The sequence below is a fragment of the Protopterus annectens genome, chromosome 9.part0, assembly GCF_019279795.1.
Source record: "Protopterus annectens isolate FY-2018-M chromosome 9.part0, PAN1.0, whole genome shotgun sequence".
Classification (NCBI taxonomy): domain Eukaryota; kingdom Metazoa; phylum Chordata; order Ceratodontiformes; family Protopteridae; genus Protopterus; species Protopterus annectens.
Window position 1 is genome coordinate 937762726 of NC_056743.1, and position 20406 is coordinate 937783131.

General features: G+C 36.6%; 1 protein-coding gene across 1 annotated transcript in view; it reads left to right on the forward strand.

Moving 5' to 3' along the window:
- The window catches only part of KCNH3 (potassium voltage-gated channel subfamily H member 3), an 873803-nt gene that overhangs the window by 605619 nt on the left and 247778 nt on the right, over positions 1-20406 (forward strand). The window lies entirely within an intron of this gene.

Below are 20406 nucleotides of genomic sequence, written 5' to 3' on the forward strand. Positions count from 1 at the left end.
TCCCCCTTCCCCCAACCCTAATCTTACACCTTAACTTAATAAAAAAAATTCTGCAACACTAGCAGTAAACAAGACACACTTGGACAGATAAACATGTACAAACACACACTATCTGCACTACATCTATCCCCTTACCTAACCCTAACATACACATACATGCACACAAACATAACAACACTTATCCATCACCTATCCCCATCCCTAATCCTTACTCACTAAACACGCACAAACACTCTAACCCCTCCAACCCAATTCACCTGTCTATGTGAAACACACCATCAACATTTGGACCTCTTGGCTATCAGTGCCATCGAGATTAAACTCCATCCCTGCATTTGTTGTTCAAACGCACATTCGACAAAACACACTGGACCCATTAATATATATATATATATATATATATATATATATATATATATATATATATATATATATATATAAAAGTGTAGTCGTCCTCTAAAAGGGGTGACCATAATTTATTGTTTAAATTATCTGACACTAGATATCAATGACCTTAGCAAACTGGAAAATGTACAAGTGTAAAAGCACAGTATAGTCTGACTCTCTCTATTAGTGAAACAATAATATATATCTACATATATTTTAAACCTCATTTATATTTGGTATCTTTAGAGAAATAAAGATTCACTGCTTAAAGGTTGGCATTTATTCTAATTGCATTTGGACATTGTTGGCTTCATTTTAAGATTCTTTTTGCTTGATATACATCATGACATTCAGAATGTTAATACTTTTATTTTAGAATATTTCATTTATTCAAGCCTCTTATCATAGGTATTTTATTGCTGTATTTTTTATTATTACCATATGGTTTAATCAACACCTTACTCCCACTGAAGTACTGGAACCTATGTGATTAATGTCGTTATTTGTGCACTTCTTATGGTTTGGCATGCAGTATTTCATTCTCTTCACATATTTCTCATTTGTGGAGGGATAAGTGTTTGTTTTACCTCAAGACCATCCTAATACATTTCTCCTTTTGCACCTGACCACAGCCTTAACTTAGACACAAAATATTGGAGTTATGTATTTCTTTATTTATTTAGTTTGGTTACTGAGGTAGTATCCGGATCACAAAAGGCCATTTTCAGGCACAGCCTGTACATACCTGTGTGAAATTTATATTTTATTAAAGTGTTTTTATCCACATTCCTTTAGAAAAAAATGTCCTTGTTGCATTGTCATGCTTTCTTCATTGAACAATGCATAATAGCCAAGCATACATCATGTAATAGCTTGTCCAGTACAAGTGCATGAAATATCTTGGCTTCTAGCACATAAATGAAATTCAAAAAGTAGAAATGAGGTAATAAAGAAGACACTTTTGCCCAGAATGTGATTTGCTATTAGCAGTCCAGTGAACTCTAGCTTTAACATTTGTGCTGCTTCCTTAATTTTGTAATATGGATATAAGCTATGGAAGAAATGCAGTTCTCTACAGGAGATTGAGGAGGAAGCAGTCTGGAAGGTGTGCAATTCCAAACATTCTGGCTACACCCCTGATTAATTTCAAGAATACTGGATATGTGTTCATTGTGTCATCAGGAATTTTGTTTATTTCATATTATTGCTGACTGAAGTAGTAGGTCTACAATATAATAAGAGTATGTATTCCGAAGACGAAAGATAAAACCTAAGTACACACACACGCACGCATGGATTTATAATCCTTTGAAAGGGAATATTGGACTAGGTCTAGACTATTTCCATTACTCCAGCGTATTTATGTTCCATTTAAGGATCCTGCTGCTTAGGAGGCATGTACAAAACAACATTGTTTTAGGTGTGAAAACTAAAACTATTTAGGGAAAACTAACAGTTTCATCACCCAAGAAAAATAAGTTAGTGCATAAATACCAATGTCCCTCTGTAACAAGCAAAATATTTTCATGACAAAAGGTATCTGCAGCAATCACACTGCATTATACCTCAGATGTAAACGTAGGGTTGCAGTGATAACCACAACCATGCACCACCTGAGATGCTATTACAGTAATAGGACTCACAATGAATGTGATGCATAGACACTGTCTGCAGAAAACAGCCCCTGTGGTCCCACAAAGTCTAATTATTTTACGGTTTTCATAAAAAAAAAACAGAAAAATCATTATATACTCTGTTAATAGTAATCAGGCAGAGGGAAGTACTCCTATGCTAAACACATAAAAATAATGTCAAGAGGCTGAGAGCAAATAAAGATAAGTAATCTGTGGAGCCTAGATCAAACTGTTACACAACAAGCCTTTTACAAGGTTATGGAACAGTACTTTTGTATGTCAGATGTTGTGTAACAAACCATTGGGAATACTAACTGGTGTAGGTTTAAAGGTCAAAACTGAACTGTGCAAAATTATGCTGTATTATTCCTGTCAAGGCAGGTTAAGATGCTTCAAATGTTCTACTAGGTGATGTTAAACAGGTTTGTTTATTTACTCATTTTTAAATACATGGGTTAATATATTAGATGTAACTATTCAGATACAGTGCAACAGAACACATCAGTGAAAATGTTTCAGCATCATTACAATAAGGTCAAAGAAGGATATCAATAATTTTATATTGTAAAAATAAACATAAACATTTAAGAGGAATGACACATATCAAAAAGATGCAAGTGTTGGAGAAGCACATAAGCCACATAAATATAGAAACTAGCCCAAATAATACATTATATGATTAATGTTGTAGGGGGTAATTGTGAGCAAACTAAATTAAGACTATGAACAAACTAAAACAGAAAAAAATTACATTTACATGTTCTGGTTGCAAAAAATATGACTCAAAGGAGTATTTGATGAACATGAAGGTAGAAGAGTTTTTAAATGAAGTGAACCATATACCAATGTTTAACAGTATAAAACAATGCTATATGTCAATATGTGCAATGAAGAGCAGTGAGAGAGGAATGAGATCAGTGTTAATGTGGCAGAGAGTAGAAATAAAAAAAACTGAAACGTTTTTCTCCCTGAAGAACTATGTGAATGTGAGTGAAGTAACAAATGCTTTTATTTAGTGCAATGTAGTGCAATCCCCCACAACAGTCTTACAGGGCAAATGACATTCAGCCAAACAAGCTGTACAAGGCCAAAAGTTGGAAAGATGAAGTTCGACCTCTAGAAATGGGCATTTATTATTGTAGATGATCTCTCAAACAGTAATAGAAGCTCCGGGAGAGTAACACTGTATGTTGTCACACCAATGTAGGTTACAGAGGGAAAAACTATCATAGCATTCCATACAAATATGGTAAGGAAATAGCAGCGGCTTTGAAGGTTTAACAGCTTTCTAATGATTAAGTAATCTTGCAGTTGTTTAATAATAAATATTAAAACCCAGAGTGGATTTTACTATAACTGCAAAATGCTTTATGGAATTGTTTATCTAATATCTGAAAACAAAGCAAATAGAGAGAGTAAGATTTACACTGGGTACCATAAATCTGACTCAACTGCCTTGGTCTTAGTAAAACTAAATACTAAATGACATGCTATCAGTAACTCCAAGACAATGAAACAAGAAGAAAACTCAGTGTGTAGTTAAAGAGATGAGATCAGATGGCAATGAAGAGTAGTGTTCCGTCTACATGGCACCAAAATGGGATCAAACCTTGAGCACTCTATACATTTTGGAGGCCATAAACAGGCTTGGCGTTAGAACTGTAAAACGAGACTCCTGAAATGCTGAACAGTGTCTGCTGGATTACCTACAGTGGACCCAAAATGCTAGAGATACTTAAATGAAGGAAATCAAAGTACACCCATTCGTCTTCACTCCCACTAAACAAAAAAAGAAAAAAATCAAAGCTTTTTTACATTTTACTACTGAAGCCTTTATTATATCATGCTTGGCAGTCTTTGATTGGATCTTTGCATGTGGATATACTAAACAGTAGAAAAGGAGCACTAAAAATAGCTAAATACTGTAAATAGCTTAAATGCAGTGAACTTGGATGACCACTCTACATACTCAAAGATTACAATGTAAAAATACAGAATACTTGGAGGATTCAATTTTTTTTTTCTGAAAGTCAACACAGTTTGAGATATGGCCATAATATCATGACTGTACCATTGCTTAGTAATAACACTGCATGGTTTGCATTTTTATGTTCTGTACCCCAATATAGCAGCCCAATGTAGGCTGACATACTGATAAGGTTATATTTTATAGCCAAGTTCATAGGTTCATAGGTGATTACTAGGCTAATGGTACAACAGCCTCTACATGTCTAGCCAATAATACCCAGGATAGTAATAATATTATATTTTAGTTCCCTATATCTGGGATGTGGTAGTATCAGTGTAGTGGATCTTTGGGTGTTGGAGACCTGTGTCATTTTACAAACTGCCTCTGTCCATTAGGGACATGGGCAGTCCCCAGGAGTGAATTTACTGTTTCCCAACCATTTAACTAAATTTGTTTTGAAGAGAGTGAGGGATACACTTTGTTTTCCAAAAATGAGAAGTTTATTCCATAGATGAGGCAGCCTTTGGGATATGAATCTGTATCTCCAGTAAGTTCTGTTAGAGTCAGAAATAAGGTTTGGGTTCAAGTAATGTGTTACCCTTGTATAATTTTTCTTGCAAATATGTAACACTTTCATCAGGGCTGGATCAGAGAAGTCCTTGTAGGTCAAGCATAAGTCCCCTCTCAGTAAATGATATGAGACAGAGTAAAGGAATAAGACATGTGTCTTACTCTTTGTACATTTTTAGTGAGAATCCTTTGGGCCACTCCATTTGGTGTAAGTGCCTGGTTAGTTACATGCAAAAGGGAGCACTGTACTTGATTGTGGGCTTGATGAGGGCCAAATACAATGACATTATAACTTCCTTTGATCTTGATGCCTCATAGAAGGATTTCCTCACTACTGTAGCTAAGTGGTAGTCAAGGTTTAGGTTACTATCTGTCTGTGTTCCTAGGTCCCTCTCCACTAGGTCTACTTTTCGGGGTGTGCTATAAATATTATAATTTGCAAGGATTTCTGATTTACCAAAGGGTATCATTATGCATTTATTAGCATTTAGTCTCAGACCATGATTTTGGCACCAGTTGTTTGTCATTTTTAGGCATGTTTGTAGGATGTCAACATCATTTGAGGATTCAGTGATTGCTCCCAGTTTACGGTCATCAGCGAACTTGGTGAGCCAGAGGCCCCCAACATCAGCCTTCACTTCAGAGAAGTATATACCAAACAGGATGGATCCCAATACTGAGCCCTGTGGGATACCACTAGTAATAGGTTTCTTATCGGAAGTGGATTCACCTATCTGGGTAACGTGTCCTGTCAGTGAGCCAGTTGGATATCCATCTGATGATGTAGGGGTTTATGCCTAACTCAGTAAGTTTAGCTATGATCCCCCAGTGGGGGATTGTGTCAAATGCTTTGGCCAGGTATACGTAAGTGGTGTGTACTGTTTTGCCCTCATCTATGGCCCTGGTGACTTTCTCGAAGAAGTCCACTAGACTAAGCAGGTAAAACTTCCCTTTGACAAAGCCAAATTGGGTCTGGTCCAGTTTTTGGAGATTTCCTATGTCATTATTGATAACATCCATGATAATTCTGTCTCTGTGGCCTTGCAGATAAGACTGGTCACACTTATGGGTCTGTAGTTTCCTGGGTCAGTTGATGGGACCCCTTGTGCAGAGGGACAACTGTTGCAGTCCTCCATTCCTCTGGGACAAAGCTCATTTGGAGGCTGTGGTCAAAGAGGATTTCTAGTGGCCATGATAGATTCTGCTTTATGCTATTTAAGGAGCATCCTGGTATGTTGTCAGGACCCATACAGGCTCTGTTTTTGGCTTTAACAAGCGAGGTAAAAACCTGTTCACTCATAATGACTGGTAGGGAGATTGTTAAGGTTATTTCTTTGGGTTTGGTAGGAGCTGATGGGGAGAGATGTTTGAATTGAACTTGTCAGCCAGCAGGTTTGCTATAGTTTAAGGCTGGGTATAAGGGTTGCCATTCATGATTAACTCTGCACATTGCTGAGCATTTCCCCTGAGGTTACAAACATAATTGTAAAAGGCCTTATAGTTATCTTTCACCTGGGAGGCTATCTTTGCCTTATCGTTTGCTTTGTCAGATTTGTCCAGCTCTCCAGTTTGTTTGTTTAGACTGGTGAGTGTCTTTTTGCACTGATTTGTCTGTTTCTTTTTGGCTTTGGACAGGATTTTTTTCCTTTGGTTAAATAGCCTATTTATGCTAGGGGTCCACCACGGTGGTTTATTTTTGCCAGAAATCATAGGTTTGACTCTTACAGGTACTGCCTCCTCTATGCATCTATGAATGTGGTTGTACAGTGTTTTTTGTACACCTCAGAGTAGGCCTCAGTGTCATTCTGATTCAGAGCGGCTTGAAAGTTTAATAAGCTGTTACTTAGTATGAGGTAAGTTTCATGGGGGTTCTAGGTTAGTTTTAATACTAAAGGAGATAATTTTGTTGTTAGATCTTACCAAGAAAGCATTAATGCACAGGAGGGAACAGCATCCCCCATGTTCGTGAGTACTAGGTATAAAATATTTGTACTTCTAGTTTGGGAGCTAACTAGTTGCTCCATGGCGTTTGCATTGATGAAGTCCAAAACCTCTGAGCAAGTGAATTATGAGTCACATGAGTCTCCCAGTTTATGGAGGGGGTAGTAGAAGTCACCTATAAGTATGGTGTTAGGCTGAATGTTAAGAGATTCCAGTAGGATTAGGTAGGAGGTGTGGGTTTTTTCAGACTCATGTTAGGGATCTGTAGCTAACAAGGATATGATAGGGAGTTGCACCTGTGGTTAGTTGGGCATGGAGTAGCTCAAGTGAGTCATGTTCTTGGATCAGTCTAGCATTGTATTTGCCCTTTATGAACACTGAGACACCTTCTCCCTTTGTTTTATCCTGAGCTGAGGTGGGGTCGAAATATATGAATGGCATTGTAATCTTTGATAGCTGGGATGCTTTCCATGGTTCTGAACCATGTTTCTGTGACTGCACATATATCTGCTTTCTCCAGTGTGAGGACTGCTTCTAGGGAGTGCAATTTTTTTATTTAAATTTCTAGCGTTGAGCAGCAGCACCTTAAGGTAGTCCTGAGTGATTTTTGTTATGTTTGAGGGTTTAACAACTGCATGGCCTAAAAAAGACACTAGGGAGATTAGATAAAGTTTTTGCCAGTATCCAGAAGCATCGTGGTTTGTTGATCATGTCTCACCAAGCTAACAGATATTGGACCCTTTGTTGTGACACCAGAAACTAAGCCAATTATTGAAGTCAATCATTTTTTTGATGGTACTGTGACATCATCATAGGTGAAGATTGGATGCTACTCAAAACTAGATTCATACCCACCTGGGCCACATATTTAGAGAGCTCCATCGTGTCTCTCTTCATATAGTCCAGTAAGGTACATCTTAGGTCGTCTATGGTCCACATAGACTATGACCGTGTCATACTGGTAGTTGTGGTTTAAAGACCTAAGTGCACGTGTGATCTGGTGGATCTTGGCTCCAGACAGACAGCTCACTGTGATCTTCTCCTTGTTTAGCCTGGTAAGGGGGACATCAGTAAGTTTTGTAATGGAATCCCCAATTACTAGAATTTATGGCTGTGTGGTATGTTTCCTTATGGATTTGGAAGTGGGGCTACTATGATTTTCAGAGGTATGTGTTTTGTGAAGTGCTGTCTTTTTTGACTGTGTGCAGGGCCACTGAGAGATGCTTTTAGGAGGTCTTGGAGGTTTGGGTAGATTAGAAATAAGCATCTCCACATATGTGGGTCTATGTGTTTGTTCCTTAGTATTGGTAGTGATTGTTTTGGGTGTAACGCTGATAACCTGGTCTGCATTTTTCGTGTGTGTATGTGAGAGCTTTGCCTACAATGACATTGTGTATCTACATCTCTCGCACACTGTGTTTGTCTGTTGTAAAATTAAATGTTTGCCAGTGAACATAAGGCAGTTATGACACTGTCTCAGGATGCCCATATCCACCAGGCCAGAAACAGAGATGGCAGGGAAGCGCCTATTCATTATACCGGATCCTTAGTATCTCCTTGGATCTACTACCAGGTTAGCCTACTAGGTATTCAATACCTTATCATTCTTAAAAACACAGTCTAGAATTTTCCATCTGAGTGAAAATGCAATAATTTGTTTGTATATCTGTTTTTGTGTTTGTTTACATCTGCGTAAAAATCCTTTTATTTGTGTTTTATTTTGTGTTTTAAACTGTAAGAATGTAACATAGGTTCATAGGTTCATAGGTTTATACTAGGCTATCTGCCCTAAGGCATTTATAAGCCTAGCCCAAATTTTTGTGGCTTACGCCACCCCTTATATGAAAAAATACTGTGCCCATTAGTTTGTTGTGCCTCTGTCCAGCAGTGACACAGAGATGATTCCCGGGGTAAACCTACGATCTCCCATCCACAGGTCTAGATTTCTCTTGAACAGAGTCAGCGAGGTGCTCTGCCTCACATGGACCGGGATTTTATTCCACAGCATAGGGAGTCTCTGAGTGATAAATCTATCCCTCCAGCGCATCCTATTTATATCCGTGCTAAGGTTTAAGTCACTTGCTCTAGTGGTTTTGGTGGATTTGGATTTTTTGAGGTGGAGCATGTCCATTAATTCCGGGTTGGACATGGCCTTGTATGTCAGGCACATGTCACCTCTGAGCAGACGGTATGCGACTGAATAGAGCTGGAGTTTCTTCAATCTGGCAGCATATGACAGATTTTGGAGTCCCTTTATCCTTTTGGTGAGGAACTTTTGGGGTCTCTCCAATTGCTGCAGATGTCGGGTGAGATACATCCCGAATGGGGCATTGTACTCGATCATTGGTCTGATAAGTGAAGAGTACACGGGAACAATAACCTCACTAGATCTGGATGTGAATCCCTTCATGATCAGGTGGGCAATGTAGAAGGTCTTTCTAACCACTTTAGCAATGTGAGTGTCAAAGAAAGGCCACTGTCAACCTGGGTCCCCAGGTCCCTGATAACCTCTTCTGTGCTTAGTGGATTGCCACCTATATGGTAGCTTGGGGTTACCTTGTTTTTCCTGAAGGGTATGACTATACATTTTTTGGCGTTTAACTTCAGGCCATGGCTCTGGCACCAGCTATCTGTTTCCATGAGTCCCTTCTGAAGGATATCCATGTCTGATGCACTTTCCACTATGGCGCCCAGTTTGCAGTCGTCTGCAAACTTTGTCAGCCAAAGTCCTCCTATGTTGGCCTGTACTTCTGAGAAGTAGATGCCAAACAATAGGGGGCCAAGGACCGAGCCCTGTGGGACACCACTTGTGACCGGCTTGGAGTCTGACACAGCGCCAGCAACTCTAACCCTGTGGGTTCTGTCCTTAAGCCAGTTTGCAACCTATCTTGTGACATATGGGTTTACATTTAAGCTGGTAAGTTTTTCTACAATACCCGAGTGGGGTATTGTGTCGAAAGCCTTTGCAAGGTCAAGGTAGGCTGTATGGACTGCCTTTCCCTCATCAATGGCCTTGGTGACTGTTTCGAAGAAGTCGACCAAGTTCAAAAGGCATGATCTTCCCTTGACAAAGCCAAATTGGGTCGGGTCCAATGTCTGCAAGTCCCCTATATCTTTGTTTATGAGCTCTTTGCAGTTTGCTGAATGTCTTTTTGGAGCCTTTCTCCCTGGGTCTCCACTGAAAATGGACATGTATCCAGTCAGACTATCCTGGTAAACAAATGTAAAATAAATAAATAATAAATAGTAGCTGGGAAGGAGTAGGGAAGAGTCACTTAAAGGTCAAAGTGAAAGTGTTTAGTAGTGTTCTATTAGATGACATGCAATGGTACTGCCCTCTGCACAAACTGACAGCTGTTCGAGCAGCTATGAACACTGGGAGACTATGGGGAGTGTTTCCTTTAGAGGATTTAAACTAGATAGGTTTGGACATATAAAAGGCATGGAGAATTGCATTTGCATGAGGCTTTTATACCAGCAGAATGAAAGACTTTTACACAGTTAAGCCCTCAGGCCAAGGCTCCTCCTAGAGCCAAGGTACTGTGTGTTTTCATTAGACTGTCAAGAGTGACAAAGCATCTTCTGCGGTACTCTCCCTTAGTTCAGTTACAGTAGGAGTATTGTGACTTTCTGATTTCTCTGGATGTCTCTGGCAAGACTGTCAGATTTTTATTGACTCACTTCTTAACAAGATTTATGGTACTTTTGTATGCTAGGCTTGAAAGAGAAGCTAATACAGTTACTTTCATTCAAGCTCAGAACAGCAATTTTAAGACATAGTTTCTGGTGTGAAATGTCTGTGACTGATGGCTAATAACTAGCTCACAATTATAAAACTGACTTGGCTGTTTATATATTATTTCAACACTTCATGTTCGGGTTGGGAGGGTGGCCTAATGGTTAAGGTGTTTGCCTTACAAACACAAGGTGCGGGGTTCGAGTCTCACAAGCGATAATTGGCTAGGCTTAAAATGGCTTGCAAGGGCAGTTAGCTTAGTACTAATCTATGAACCTATGAACCTATGTTGTCCCTACAGTTAGGTTATTGTAGATAGAATTACAAATCTACTTACTTTGTTTTCTTAAAGATATCAGTTAGCTACAGCTATCCCCCTTACTCATCTACTGCACTTGCATCAACTTAAAAGTGGCTAAATAGCATAACATCTGCTGTGAAAATAACAAAAGGAAGGAATGTTAAATTGAACAAAAAAACCTAAATGGTGTGCTGAGAGGCTACAAAATCAGTTATTCAGGCGACAGAAGAATCAATACATACATTGTGTTCCTTTATATGCAACACATTTGCAATTGGATTAAAAGGAAGAAAAACATTTTCTGCCAAGAAAATGTTGATATTTGGTGACATTATCTATTAAATTATTGAACCAAGCTTAGTTATAGGTGGTAAGCCCATGTTCACAATCCTTTATTAGGTAGAGAGGTGTAATAAATAAACCTGAAGTCCAAACATAGATGTTGCTGAGTAAAGTCTAGGCAGATGGACAAAAATCAAGTTGAATTAGTGTGGTAAGGCAGTACATTTGTTGTGTGTATTAAAACGAAGGTCAGTGAACTGACATTCTATAAAGGATACTCTACTAACCTAGCTTCACGTGTTATATTGGTTCATATTAGTCCTTAATATAACGTTCAGCATGCATCCTCACAATATATAGAATAAAAAAAGTATCAAATACAGAAATAAATAAATAAATATATGCTATGAAGGAAATAATGTAATAATAGATTTACAAATGTTCATCACATAGATCATCTCAAATAGGTGTATGACCAAAGTACAGGTAGTGAATTAATTATGCATAACCAGTAGAATCTCACAAATTTCAGGTTTGCTAATTCCACAATCAGTCTGCAGAGATACATTTTTAAAGCACTGTGATTAAATGTAATGTAGGGCATCACAAACTGGCTACAACTAAGAATTGCATGGAGTGTCAAAGAAGTTTAACAAATAACACACAGTGACAGTAGTTGCAGTCTGATGTCCATGAGATCTGTATTTAAGTGTGCTACATAACATGCTAATCACTGAAGTTAGCTCGTTAACATTTAAATGTATATACCCCTTATCTAAGCTCCCTTTTAAGGCTAAAACATATAAATATTTAAGAAAAACATATATTATGTTATATTGAACATTGGAACATTTTGGACTCTTCACAACGACAGATGAAACTTTTGAACATGTTTAAAATGTGTTTGTAATAATGCATATTTTTAGTCCTTTGGAACAGTACACACACACACACATACACACACACACACATATATATATATATATATATATATATATATATATATATATATATATATATATGATTTTTTCAGTGGCCTTACACATCTGGAGAACTGAACAGGACTGTGCACAGGATGCTTGATCTTGCATTTGGGACTGTTCTTGCTTCACTGCAGCTTCATTTAGACACAGCCTCAGCAGTGTCATTCTGCGGCTCTTGACTCTTGGACCTTCTTTCATGGATAAGGACTGCTTATGACATCTCCAGTTGCTCTTCATCCTGGACCTTTAGTTTTGACATATTGTATAAAAAAAACCTATAAAACAAACCTCTGCCAATATCCTCTGTGCAGCTTGCTATCTTTTCCACAAAATAAACATGAACTAAATAACATTTTAATTCAGCAGCTTAACCAACATCATTAACTTCATGCTATGAATTATTCCTAGGATTGTAGATTCTTATATTGACTCCACCCAGTAAATCTCATCGTCTTTGCAGATTTTGTGCCATAATAGTATTCTCTCTCTGCTGATCTGTGTTGATTCTCAAGCATAAATAATACAGTTGAAGTTGATTCTTTACTTTCCAACCTTCTGCCCATTAACAGTTGAGCTGGTGTGAAATCATGCAGTGGAGTATTTCTGTATTCCAGCATCGGAATATGCAATCATCATAGCTTTTATACCAGCACACAATATTTACACTGTTTAGATAGTTCTCTCTGCATGCCTGTTTGACTGAGTATAGCACAGACTGAATGTTATATGCCTGAATTCTCATTTATTCACAAACTATCGGGATTTCTGACTAGTCTATTTTGGACCACTACCAGATATGACTTCATCAAGTATCTTCTCTCAAAAACAGCAACTTTAATTCACTGATCATAACTACACTTGTGTCTTCTAATTGAATTACTTCAGAAAATTGGACTAATAAGCTACAATTATGAAATACATGCCTTCTCTTTACCCGAACAAACTTATACCTTCTTAGTTCAATGGGCAATATGGAACTTCTTTAGGATTGTTGTGGAATGCATTGCAAGGACACTACTCTGTACTACCTTAATGTCCTTTCATTTCACTGTTGGGGTATTCATTACATTAGGGATCCCCTGCTAAGGGCAGCCTGATGTCCAGCCAGTATACCAAAGCTTTAGGTTGCTTTAAGGTATGCCATACATCACACATTTGCTTATCATGTAGTGTAGGGCATAAAGGTGATATCCGAGCATACCATCCTCAGAACTCTTTGCTGTCAGTCCAAACGCCATCTCTTGGTTGTCAGTCTGAATGCCCATTCCTTTGCTGGTTCACCAAGCCACTGCAGATAAGTTCAACTTTTTACTTAACTTTCTTTTATATTGTTGCTTCTGGATTTCATGTCATCCAAGAAGGGTAACTGCCAATGTGGGAGACAGATTCCCTATAAAGACTGCCATGAACAGTGTCTGTTTTGCCTTGGCATCTTGCATGACCATATATTCTGTTCTGTCAGGCCTTTGTACCTAAAACCCTTCAAAGTAGACTCTTCTTTGGCACTTTATCTTGAAAACCAGTGTCTTAAGCTTCTTGCGAAGGATACAGTAGAGGGAACTTCCCACTCTGAGGGACAGTTGTCAGTGAAGAAGGTGGCGGCCAGGAAGCATAGGCTAGAATCTTCTGTTGTTCAGCCTCTGCTGGACATCTCTCCTGAGGTGAGGGAATGCCTAGAGGCTTACTTGACTTAATCACTGGATTTCTCTGCCGCGACCAGGTTGGAGGTCAGTGGGATACAACTTTAAGCTCATCCGAGGAGGCATTGCACATGTTCACTTCAGAAGGTCAGAGGGAATCATGGCTAATTATCTCTGAGGGGCCTAAGGGTGTTCCTCAAATAGTAGTCAGAGGAGAAGAAATCCCTACTATGTTCACTGGATACTGTCCTGGGTCTGAAACTTCTAAATTTTATAAGATGGACATCCCTTTGAAGAAAAAGAAAAATACTAAATATATTACTCCTGATCCTAAGGATCCCCAGAGTCAATGAAAGTGTTTCACTCAAAGCTTGTTTAGTGCTTTGATGGCATTGAAACCTCCTCAGGGAGTTTCTGCCCCACCTCCCATTGGTCTTCTACTCCCCTAAAAAGACCCAAGGAACAGGATTCCTCTCAATAGCAGCCAGATTTGGGTGAGGAATCCCTTGCTTACTCTTCTCAGATTAATCCTCCTTTGGATTATGGAACTGAGGAAGAGGAATCTACCAGCCCAGATACTCCCTTTGAAGAGGTTTCTTTTGGGGGCATGATCTCCGGGAAGATGGAGCTCTTTAAATGGGATTGTGCTCAGGTACATGAGGTACAAAAAGGGTATTATGAATTGCTGCAGATGGATTCTCCTAGACCTTCAGCTGTTCCTCCTGTTTTGGCTGCCTTGCTGGATGCATTTTCCAGTGCTTTTAAGGCTTCATACTTTCAGCCCCTGCTCCCATGAAGCTCTAATAGATTCTGTAGGGTGCCTGAGGACTGTAATTTTTTCTACAAGTGTCCTTCTGCTGACCCCTAGGTGGTGTCTGTACCTTCTGACAAGCCCTGTCAATTACTTCCTTCTCCCAAGTTACTGCCCTCTGATAAAGATAGCAGGACCATGGAAAGGCTAGGCAAGAAGGTTTATACCTCTGCCACCTTGGCTTTTAGGGCTGTTAATCAGGCCTATATGTCCAGGTATTTGTTGACGCTCCTATCCCAGGTTTGTCAAGTTATTTCTGATCTTCCAGACTCTGAGGGTAAAACTTCTGCTCTTTCCCTGTTAGGGATTTCCTCACAGGTGGTCCATCATTCCGTCAAAGTAGTTATGATGCAGCAGATGCTTCTTCTAGGGCTGCTGCATTTGGGTCAGTGATGAGGAGGTATTCTTGGCTTTGGCTTCAACCTTTGCCTGATGATATTAAGGCTAAGTTGATGGATGCCCCTCTTGATAGTAAACACTTGTTTGGTGAAGCTGCTGCTGTTGCTATATTTAAGTCCTTTCAGGATAAGGGTAAGGCTTTACAGGAACTTAACCATGTGTTTGTCCAAGGATATCATTGCTTTGGATCTTTACAGTAACTGAGATGTCTCTATGACTGGGCAAATGAGTCTTCTGAGTACATGCAGTCTTTGCTTTCCTTCTGCAAATTATTTTTCCCATCTTAGTTTCTGACAAGCCATCCCACCCAAAACATTAAGTCAATTAACTTTTTTAAATGCACGTATTTAAAAAAGAAGATTGCGCTTTATAGACCACACTTCAACATTATTACTAAATAGCTAATTTTTATATTTCTGGTCAGCAGCATGCAGATCCTGTTGAGCACACTTGTTTTGCTTTGATACATCTTTGCAAAATTACCCTTTTCTGGCACAAATTCTATGGGATTAATTAAAAGCTGTACAATTCTTTCTTCCATGTTTACAGCCATGCCTATTGTAAGCCTCAGTTATAATGATGTGACATTGTCTCATAGCTTTCTCTTTCAGAGCTATCACACTTATAATATTTCCTCACATTATTTCTAGGTGTGCCTTACTATTAGACATACATTTGATCTTACACCCCTTACTTTTCATTTGTTAATGCAACATATGTATTTGCATACCTCTCAACTGTGCAGCTTTTTGCAGAATGTCCAGATTTTTGCCTGATATGTTTGGTCGGTTTTTCATAAAATTGTGGTTTTCTGGCAAATTAGTGGCAGATCATTAAAGATTCAAGTTAGAAAATTATGACAGGCATTTGAGTTTTAGACTTCATAACCTTCAGAAAATGCATGTTAATGCAAAACCAGTTATTCTATCAACTTTCTAAGTTTGTAAGACCATTATTTAAAAATTGTCCATATTTTTGGGCCTTTGTCCCACTTTTATTTATGGCTTTGTCCAGATTTCTTGCTCCAAGAGGTTCAGAGGTATGGTTTATAGTCATTGAAGGTCCTTGTGCTCTTAAAAATAAAAGTATAACAAATTGTAAGTTATTTCCAGACTGGCAGTAATTACTTTATCTCTGAGCACTGCTATTTTTTCTTCCCCAGCAACACACAGGAATTTTACATGTGAAATATTTTTAGACTTTTCAGTCAACCCACTTGAATGAGGAATAAATCAAATTTCTATATCCAAATCTGCTGCTTTCAGTCAAATTCCTTGCAATGAAATAAATCCTGAGGGCTACAGCTGAGACATATTTCTACTGTATATTATACTTCTTTAGTTCCAAACACAGAGAATCCTGGTAACATATATACTTTTTCCATTTATGCAGATACATTAACTCACTTCTGGCAGATACTGCAATATGCTGACACCATGTCACGTTAGGAAATTTAATAAACAGAACAAGTAAATAACACACAAAGATAATAGTTTAATGAGTTATGTATGCAAAATGAATTATTGAGAACTACTGTGTACTACATGGCAGGCTAATCAATGAATTTAGTTTATTAGCTTATACATATATATATATATATATATATATATATATATATATATATATATAAAACTATATCTAACGATAAGGAATTTCCCATGTCAAGAAGCCCATGGTTTCATAAAAGGGAACATGATGTATCTTATCTATTTTGAAATCATTTTTGTTTTATTTAAAGTTGAAATTTTGTATGCAACATCCTTAAAATAGGAAAGATAAAATAGATGTGTGGATATAAGAAGAATGACTAAGTATATTTGATGCAAATAACTTAGAAGTAAAGGAAGTGCCAGAGACTGTTGAACCACAATTTGCAAAGTTTATTCCAAAGAATGAATCAAGATAACACGAAAATTAATTAGCAACCAACAGTATAAACGCTCTTCAAATAATTACACCATATGCGCATTTTCGTCCTTGCATATAGGACTTCATCAGACAATTTGCTTCAGTTAAAACACATTTATAATAATTATTTATTCAATAAGTGGAGTGTTTTAATTAATTATTTTTACAAAAACAATTTCATGACAGTTTTTTAAAAAAGGAAAGTACATGATATTGGTACATTTTTAATGTTTTTAATCACAACAAGCACTTTTGCACTTTAATGAAGATAGGCATTAATATTCATGAAACATGCACGGTGATTTGTTCATTTGAATTTTAACAAAGAGATTTCTATGGACAATTAATCTAATGATTGTCATCTAATTTTGTATTTAAATGTGTTTTAACTGAAGCAAATTGTCTGATGAAGTCCTATATGCAAGGACGAAAACGCGCATATGGTGTAATTATTTGAAGAGTGTTTATACTGTTGGTTGCTAATTAATTTTCGAGTTATCTTGATTCATTCTTTGGAATAAAATTTGCAAATTGTGGTTCAACGATCTCTGGCACTTGTTTGGACTATTTTACAGTTACACGAAGTGCTACTCAGGTTCTTGGTTAGAAGTAAAGGAAAATATTTCCATTGCCTGAATGCCATCTTTAGTCTTCATAAAAAAATACTTTACAGAAAAACCAATACAGGCTTAACAAGTGCAGAATTTCAATTTAATAACATAACAGTAAATCCAAAGTTAAGTGCTTTCGTCCCTTCAATATCCAGGACTTCCTAAGAACTAAGTTACAATTCAAACAAATACTGATTTAAATAATCCTCTCTTAAAGCTACACACACATCTAAAATGATTTGTAAAAATAAAATTCATCTTTTCTAAAAAGTATTAAACAGCAAATAAAATATTATTAACAAGAATGACTAACCACATAATTACAATATAATATTTTAATATTAAAAATCACAGTTTAGCTGCTCTTAACTATAGTACTGCATTAACAGATACATTTTCATTAAGACCTGGGGTGGTATGAGCACTTAACCTTAATGGTATTTCAAATTATTTAACTTTCTCCTTATCAACCTGATATTTTTTTTTATTTATTCCCTAAAAGGGGGTGTATTTACCTCTCAAATTTATAACTTCCTTACAAATATCATCCAACATTCCTTTTGGATATCCTCTAAAAACATTGCCTTTGAAAAATATCCTAAATAATCTAATTAATTGCCCTTTTACTAAGTTTTTTTTGTTTGCTTATAAAGGTGCAGGCTTTTAAAATATAAACAAGTGTTACTAAAAGTAGGATTACAATAAATATTGAAGAGAAAACATCCTTCTTTATTACTAACAGTAATATCCAAATAGTTAACAGTAGTATAATCGACATGATATGTAAATTTAAAGAAACAGTTGATGTGTTAATGTAATTAATAAATTCTTCAATTCCTTTTAGTGAACAATTCCATAATATAAATATATAATCCAAAAATCTGAGGTAAATTTTACAATGTTTGTAAAAATCAGAAACAAAATACATATTTATTCTCCCAAGATATAAGAACCAGATTAGCAAATACTGGGATACAACTTGCCCCAGTACATTAGAAATACACCCCCTTTTAGGGAATAAAATAATTTTCATAATTTTCCTTTGATCTGTTTGTATATTTTGCCATCAAAAAATTAAAAAAAAATTGTTGTCCAAACCACCCCCATCATGTCTACCAATAAACTGACCTTATCATTACTCAAATAATTGCATTCAATAAGAGAGTTGTGAAAAAAATCTAACCCTATAGATTGTAGTATACATGAAAATAAGTCAACCGCATCTATGGTTAGAAAATAATCATTTCTACCCAATAAATCTTGTTTTAACCTTTCTAATAGATCCCATGAATCCTTTAAAATATGCTTGAAAGCCCAAAAAACTGGTTTATGTTCACGGTCTACGAAAACTTCTAAGGGGTAGATTTTTGACTTCTGTGCTGAGACTATTGATCGAAATGGGGAGGGGGATTTAACATCTTTATGAACCTTTGGGATTCTGAATATATTAGGAATGTAAGGATTCCTGCTCTGCAAAAAACTATAGTCAACCATTGTAATCCAACCTTGAAGTAAATAATAGGCTACTAATTCATTTGGATGCCTGAACATAAGTTCCTCCACTGTTAAGTATATTTAACATAATACAAAACTGGAGATTGAACACTAAAACAAACTGCAAGCACAGATGTTCAGGCAGAAACAATCCTGAAAGTATACTATTTAACCAGCTGAAAGTGTGTTGCAATAAAAATACTAATTTATTAGAAGACTAACAAAATAATTTTCAAATTAGTAACCAGTAGCCCAGTATATTGAGAAAGTAAATAAGTTAAGATATATATATATATATATATATATATATATATATATATATATATATATATATAAAACTTCCCAAACACTTGATCTAATAGATTACAAAGAAAAATAAAAGTACAAACAAGCCACATAACTGTGCATGAGAATATGTAACTAATTGTTGTTGTAACTATGTTTTATATGCCTTCATCTTAAGAAGGCTGTTAATAGATGTAATGTCGTTGAGTCCTAGCGGTTTCTACACAATGCTAATTCATTCATTGTGGGGGCAATGTTATGCCTAACAAGAAAATTATAATACCAAGATGTTTTAATTGCCATACCTCAGGGGTTGTATATGCAGCTGTGTGCACCTGTTGCCCTGCCTATTACATAGGCAAAACAGAGCATAAGCTGAAACAATGTATCTATGAACACATATATGACATGAATAAGGCTAAGTGAACTAATGCATTGTACAAACATATTGTTTCAAATACTGGACATAATTTTTGTTTTGTCATTATTCAGCAAGTAGATATCAACCTCAGGGGCAGCCCATGGTCCATCATATTAGAGCAACAGGAACTTTGGTGGCAAATTTTTCTAAATGCCACTATACCCTTATGACTCAATGAAATGTAAATTATTTTGTTAGTAATATTATATATTTTAATTTAATTACCTATTACAAGCAGATATGTAAGTAAATATGTATTTTTATTGGCTAAGGTTTAGTTCCTGGTAATAGGTTTTAAGTTTCATGGGTATCAAAATGGAAGGTAGTTGTACAAAGGATGCTTTCTGTGCATGTGTTTTTAAATATTTTAGCATCCAATTCAAATGTTTTCTGTGTTAGCTGATATATAATGTGCATTGCACAATTTATTATTATTATCTGAAGAAATCTGTATGATTTTAGATGAAGGCACTTATTTTTTATTGTCTTCTAATAAATTAGTGTTTTTATTATAATACACTTCAAGCTAGTTAAATAGTATACTTTCAGGATATTTAACGTAATCCCAGAGTAATCCTCTGTATTGTATAGTATTATCCCCACACCTTTATCGGGCTTCATTACTCATACTTTTCTATCATTAGTTAATTGTTTTAACAATTTGTTTTCTTCAGCAGTGAGACTGAAGTTTTTGCAAACTATCATTGCCCTGCGGTATCTGCCTGATTTCACTTTCACATGCTCGTTTGAAAGCTTGCAAAATAGGATTTAATGGCTGGTTGAAAGTATTTTTCTTCTTATAGGTCATAACCTGACAGGTAGGCTGTTCATTAGAAATGTTATCTAAAAAAAGGCCAAGTTTAATTTTCTTATAAAGAGTCTTAATTCAACCATCACATCAGCAAGATCAAACAAATTATGATTAGGGACAAATGTAAATCATTTTTCAAATGAGGAAAAGTAATGGGAACTAATTTTCAAAGAGGTAAACTTAAAAATGTGAAATCCATTCTTCAATACCAGTATTCCTTCAC